We start from the raw sequence: 7,444 nt of genomic DNA, 5'->3' as shown, positions 1-7,444 counted from the left end.
ATCAGACATCAAAGAATATGGACTGCATGTCCCTTTGCTGATCATGGGTTGACTAGAGAGGGCAACTGAGAAGCCACAGTCCTATTCTAGCAAGTCAAAAATAAAGTCATCAAATAATGTGTAAATACCAATTTTCTAATTTTGGATAAGAATGGACCATACAGTCTGCGATGGGCAGAGTAGTGAAACCGCTCAAGTAAGAATAGGTCTACAGTTACCACAAAATACTATTAAAAGTGCAAAGCGGTGGTCCAAGAAATGACTCTAGAAAGAGTAAAAATGTTTGCTCAAGTTGCTTGTGAAGGTAACTATCTAGACATCTAAATTGACGTTATTATAACTGAAAGTGAAAAACATTTAGATCCACCACCTGCTTGTCTCCGGGTCTACTCTGTCTTAAACTAAAGCAAAAGTGATTTTTTTTTTTTTTTTTATAATCTCGTCTGTGAAGTTAGACGAGTGTGCAGTAACATTGCACTCTTACATCCCACTACAACTAAAACATATTTTGTGAATCATTTCTCCTAAAAGCATTATTACTCATTACTAACCCTCAGCAAAAGTAAACGTGTACAGTAAACACTAGTGATGGTGAGATGAAGCCTCATGAGGCATTGAACCACTTGAGCCAATTGGTTGGAGAAAGAGTCCATTTCTCTTTCTTCTTCATGTGTGAAACCACCTACGGGCCAAGTGTATAATCACAGGCAGCTGTATCTGAACCACTGAATGTGTGAGGCATTGAATTTTTGTGTTATGTCTGTTGGGAGTAACTATGAATTACAAAAAATGTATGCCACTGTACATATATTATCACATATGTGTATAACACACTTTGTATGTCTTCTGTGTGTGTAAATTTTCCCAAAATGGTAATATCATAATAAGCTGTTAAGCTGTTTTTCTTCAAATGGCAAGGGACAGTGAAAGTGCTTGTGGAACTAGGAAAAGGGCACAGATTATAAGTGATGGGCGAATGGAGCCTCGTGAAGCATCGACACCTCAGTCGCAATATTGTCTCAAATGGTTGGACGTGTCTTGGACGTGTCGTGTTGGACGAGGCCTTGGAGAAACACTGACCTCTAGTGGACAGACAAACCAGCGCACGATCCATGATTTTGGAACCCAAAACTCTATTTTCTATTTTATTAGAAGTCATAAATAGTATATATTCTATTTTGAACATTTAAAAAAGAAGTACAACAATTTATATATCACATGTTTTTATTAAGAAATAGAAGTTTTTTCCACAGTTGAAGGCTTTAGTCTACATCTTCTTTGGCTCACTAACTCACCAGCTTTGGAAAAAAATTATCTCAAATGGAACAGAGGATGCCGGTATACAAATATATTTTTGAGCCAGTCTCCACAGATTAGGATATTGTATTTTATGTGATTCTGTTGGGAAAAATAACTAATAATTATTGTATTAGTGCTCATGAGAAGATGAGGACTTAATTACAGCTGTGAGACGCAGATATATGTTCAGGACATGTACAACATATTCTACATCTATCTATAAATCTAATCAAATAACTAAGCGGAGCAATGACTTATTGATAGCCATGTACTGACTTATGACTGGTCACCCTGGTTAAACTAACAAACTATGTGTCAGCAATCGGAGCAAGAGACAACAAGGATGCTCGTCACAGTCTGGTAAGATCGTGCAACGTGCCAAGAGGCCTGCCTGGCCTGTGCACCATCGAAGAGAAGGAGAAGGCTGTGGTTGAACTTCACCCTGAGTCCTGAGTTCAATCATGCTGGCATATTCCCGTGTCTCTCAACAGCAGCCTGTGCATTGGATGGGCTGCAAAATGCAACTTCTTTGGAATGTGGATCCAGTATAGATGCCAACGACAGGGAGGTGACCAAGCTACTCATTTTCTCTTTTAGATTATTTTTTAGGTGGATGGCTAGTGTAGCTCCAACACCATCATGCATTTGGGTACACTCAACAGTAATTACATGAGTGAACATTTTTGTAATGGGTATGATTTTAGACCCCGATATTCTGGTCTCCCCAGACAGCTCCACTATTCTTTTGTTGAATGGCCTCAACACCTTTAAGCACTGGTTTATTGTATCATAATCCTCAGCGCTAAATGATGTTAAGGTGGTTGTTGATGTCAGAGATACAAGGGCAGGGTCTAGTGGTTCCCTCTGCTCATACATCCTTTGAAACATGGAAAAGGTGCTATTCCACCTGGTTTCTACCTCCTGGACCACCTTTACCTGTGGCATGCCCATGTTGGATTGAGTGATAGCTTCTCCTTTGCTGTACAGCTTGATTTAAAGTGGCCAACAATTTTTCGAGCTTTGCTGCACATTGTATCCAGGTCGGACTTTGGGAAATAGATTTTTTTTTTACAACAAGATACAACAAGTGAGCAAAACAATGAATATTTAGAATTGATAAATGATTAACACTTTCCACAGTGTTGCAGGCCCCATCAGTAACCATGGCACACACTTTATCTGCTATTCCCCACTCGGCCATCATTGTCGATGCTACTTCTACAATATAAGCTGCTGTGTGGGTCACGGGAAAGTACTGTACCCCTAAAAGTACAGTTGATAATTCAAGATCATCAGAAAGATAATGACAGGTCACACCCAGGTATGCATCCGTATTTCTGGACGTCCACATGTCTGCTGTCGAACTGACAGCAGAAGCTTTCTTTAAATCTTCTTCGGCCTTCTTTTTTGTTTTGTTGGTAGTGTTCTTCCACCATTGTTTTTACAGTTTTGTGGCATGGACCTTTGTACAGAGGATCCAATATTTTCATCAGGTTGGTGAACCCCTCCCCTTCAGCCATAGAAAACGGTTGGCCATCTTTAATAATCATGTCAACAATGGCCTCATCTAACATCTTCTTTTTGGACACTGTAAAAGAAGTGTGTTCACATGAGAAGGCTATACTTACTTAATATGTAGCCTTTATATAAAAAAAACAAAAAACAGTCACATAAATTATGGGAATATAATTGAAATAAATATATAACTTATTGTCAGGATAATGGCCCCTGTGGCCAGGGCCTGTGGTGGACTGCTGGCTCTGGTCAGGATTGTGCCTGGCACGCAGGTGTCTCAGCATGATGATGATGATGATGATGATGAAGTATTGTTAGGGTAAGACAATACTTGTGTGCAGAGCATACACCGTACCTAACAACATCAAAAACAACAACAATAAAACAAGAAAATAGGTTACCTGGGGCGGTTTGCAGCCGAGTGTGAAGCGGCTGGGATGAGAATCAGCTCCTCCAAATCCGAGGCCATGGTTCTCGACCGGAAAAAGGTCTCTGCCTCAAGTGGAGGAGTTCAAGTATCTCGGGGTCTTGTTCACGAGTGAGGGAAGGATGGAGCGTGAGATTGACAGGCGGATCGGTGCAGCGTCTGCAGTGATGCGGTCGCTGTATCGGTCCGTTGTAGTGAAGAAGGAGCTGACCTATGATCATGAGCTCTGGGTAATGACCGAAAGGACAAGATCGCGGATACAAGCGGCCGAAATGGGTTTCCTCCGCAGAGTAGCCGGGCGCACCCGGCTACTCTGCGAGCTCCTCACCCTCTCCTAGGGTGAGGAGCTCGGTCACACGGGAGGAGCTCGGAGTAGAGCAGCTGCTCCTACACGCTGAGAGGAACCAGCTGAGGTGGCTCGGGCATCTGCTCAGGATGCCTCCTGGACGCCTCCCTAGGGAGGTGTCCTGGGCATGTCCCACCGGGAGGAGGCCCCGGGGAAGACCCAGGACACGCTGGAGGGACTATGTCTCTCGGTTGGCCTGGGAACGCCTTGGGGTCCCACCGGAGGAGCTGGAGGACGTGTCTGGGGTGAGGGAAGTTTGGGAGTCCCTGCTTAGACTGCTGCCCCCGCGACCCGGCCCCGGATAAGCGGAAGAAAATGGATGGATGGATGTTACCTTCTTAGGTGGAATTAGATCAAAGTGATCCCAAACCATGAATCACTTTTTTCCACTTGTAGATGCCATCAAAAATGGAACAATTCAATTCAATTCAATTCAATTTATTTGTAGTCATTGTCACAGAAGAACAACAAAATTGCGTTTGGAGCATCCCATAAAAGTAGGAGCTCCGGGCCGCTGCGTCTGTGAGCGCCGCCATCATTCAAATCCGAAAAGTCGCCAGAAGTCACCAAAATCATCATTAATGTCACACAATACTCCTCACTACCCAACATTTTTAAGAACTATTGCTGCATCTTATATACTGTAGCAGTTTAGCGCTTGTCAAAACACAAAGTGCGCTGAACACTCTGAAGCTCTGAACCAATCGCAGAGTGGAACATTTGCTTCGATACACTGAAGCGATTGACACGCAGAGCGAAGCAGTAGGGGGAGGGACCAACACTTCGACACTTTGGTCACGTGAGCGGCTGCTGCGAGACAAGGGCCGTGTCCCAATTTGCCAAAATGGCCTTAGGCCGTGTCTCAATTCACCAAATGCACCTTTTGAAGGGTCCCTTCGAAGTACTCTTCAAAGTGTAGTTTTAAGGTTCCGGTCGAGAATCTGCCCTCCTCAGTGTAGTCTCCATCTTGCTGAAGTGGGACAGGCCCACACCACGGACCGCACTTCCACCGCTGTCTTTGAATGTACGATACGTACATTATGTACATTATTTTTAATGATTTATTATTTAATAGAAGAAAAGTCAAGATGTCGTCGTCACAGCCGTTTCTTTCTGTTTAGATTGAATGTCAATAGGTAAATATAAGTTTCAAGGTGATTTTTTTCTCAATTGTAGCTACTTCATAACTTAAACAAAATAAACCTTGTGAAAACGTAATAACAGAGACAGAGGTAACAATATCATTTTCACATTCATAGTCTATAAACCAGAGACACTGATTAGTTGTACATATAGTGGGATATTGCAGTTTAACATTCGATATTTTGGCCAGTGGCTACACCACTTTAATAACAGTAGAGGGCGCTGTTTCCCTTCTATGCTGTGCCAGTTCTTTTCATCTTATTATTGTAAAGTATTTTCTAGCAGTGCAGCGCTACATCAAACTAGTATCTTGATTTACGAACACGAAGGTAAATGACACATGCCCACCAGGGGGCGCAGATGTATGGAATGTACCGGAACACATGAAGATTTTGTGCACGTCTCAGGACTCTCTTCTGTCCTTTTCTCAGTCCGTTGCTTCATTGTTCACATTACCTGTGTGCAACTCATTAAACTCTTCTGACTTTATGTTTCAGTCTCTTGGTCTTTGACACAATAGAAACAAACATTCTTACATTATTCTTATTGCAATAATAATTTCTAATGATAATAATGTCTCTTATTGTCTAGCAATAACTGCACATTCCTTTATTCCATGTAACTCCTTTTTAATCATCAAACACACTGTACAGATCTTTATTCAGATTTAACAGTTTCATGTTGCTCTGTTGTAGATGAGGTAAACCAGTACGAACATTTGAACGTGTATTGCGCAGTGGACTCCATTTTCTTCTGTTTCTTGCGTAGTCGCGGTGCATGATGGGATATAGAAGTGCGTGAAGTGTGCACGGATGCACGCTTCGGTTACGTCCGATCTCCATGGAAACGGTGGAAAGGGAAGAGCAGGTTTGTCGGGCGCATTCAGTAGGGTGCGTTGAAATGGGACAGCCCTTGTCACGCCGGAAATTACGTAACTGTCCTTCGAACCGCCCTTCCAATGGTGATTCTAAGGCCAGGTGGGCGAATTGGGACACGGCCATTCAGTAGGGTGCATTGAAATGGGACAGCCCTTGTCGCGCCAGAAATTACGTAACTGCCCTTCAACGCACACTTCCAATCGTGATCCTAAGGCCATTTTGGCGATTGAGGCACGGCTATGCATTCATCGTTGCAGACTGTTTTCACGAAGTTGCGAAGCGCGCGTCGTGGTCCCGTTGCACCGTACACAGACTCCTGTATCCTAGCAACCCATGCCGTAGGCATGCATATTTGTTCTTGCTAGCATGTCAGCGCGAAGCGCTCATGTCCCCAAACACACTCCTGGCATCGAGCCCTATCCAAGCCCCCATGGGCCATACTTATTACTGCTAAAATGAATGGAAGTCAATGGGAGGTCAATGGCGGACCCTGACGTCATGGCGAATGATGGGCGCGTCAGTGCCCGTCATTCGCCATTGACCCCACGGTGACATGGGGAAAGTCGAGAGCGTTCAAAAAGCATATAATATGTGTCATGATCCGCACTGTCCGCTCCTGGTTTTCCTCCCTGTGTGCTCTTCCCCCTCCCTCACCTGCCTGTACCTGGAGCTGGGTGGAGCTCTCGGCTCCTCCCGCGCGCACCTGCTCTCCATCTGGCTAATCACCACACCTGTCTGTGCTGTGTTTGTCGTCCTCACTTGTTCCTGTCGTACCTGCGTTCCTGTCATCCCTGTGTTCCTGTCGTGCTCCGGCCCTGGATGTCTCCTGCCCGCTCTGCCCTACGCCCGTCTGGTCTGCCTGTCGTCCTGTGGTCCCTACATGTCCCCGGTCCCTGTGTTGCCTGTGTTCCTGCTCACCTGCTCACCTCCAGATCACCCGCTGTTCGTACTTTGTTCCATTTTTACAATAAATACTGTAAATCTGCCCCGAGTCTGCATTCCTTGGTCCGCTACACACACCCGTTATATGACAATATGTCATTGTAATGTTATTGGATATATTGTTTTTGCTAAAAATATTATTATTATTACTATTTCTTCTTCTTCTTCTGCTCTTTGAGCAGGAATTTGACCCCCTGAACATATTCAAAAACTCACCAAATTTTGCTCAAAATTCAGGTCTGGCGAAAAAAATATTTTTTATGTGTTGCATCATTCGGCATGAAAAAATGGCGTGACAGCGCCCCCTGCAAAAGTCAATACATAGCATCAATGGGAGACGTCCCAATGTCAACTTTGTCATAGTCATGAAATTCGGTACATGCATTCTTCAAGCAGTAGGTGGCGGTAATGCTCCTTTAAGATGGTTGCCAACCGCCATAAAGTAACACGGGAGAACGGAGAGGATGGCGGCGTCATCGGCTGGTCAGAAAAGTGTGGGAAATTCAAAACTGATTGATCACCCTTCGTTGTCGGCGGTTGAACAGAACTGTTCCGTGAGTGGGTCTGAGGTTGGCAGTTGGGCAGATCTCCTAGAGTTGGGGGAGGATGATGATGTTAGCATGGAGCAAAGTGAGCAGGGGGAGGACAACAGGCTTGCAAAGAATTGCAAGCGAGTTAGAAATAACACTAGTGATAGTGAAGCTGACCTTCCTACTATAACCGAGACAGAAAATAGACCGTATGATTGTAATTTTGAGATTCAATGGGAAAAACCAGGCTAGTGTTAAGAAGCTTAGCCCGTTTATTTTGACCACTGACTTGAGCAGCAAGCTGGGTGGTATCATATTGGCAAAAGTTCTTGCAGATGGAAATCTTCTGGTGCACTGTGCCAAT

The sequence above is a fragment of the Periophthalmus magnuspinnatus genome, chromosome 23, assembly GCF_009829125.3.
Source record: "Periophthalmus magnuspinnatus isolate fPerMag1 chromosome 23, fPerMag1.2.pri, whole genome shotgun sequence".
Classification (NCBI taxonomy): domain Eukaryota; kingdom Metazoa; phylum Chordata; class Actinopteri; order Gobiiformes; family Gobiidae; genus Periophthalmus; species Periophthalmus magnuspinnatus.
The sequence above is the reverse complement of the archived record's forward strand: the minus strand, read 5'-3'. Positions refer to the sequence as shown.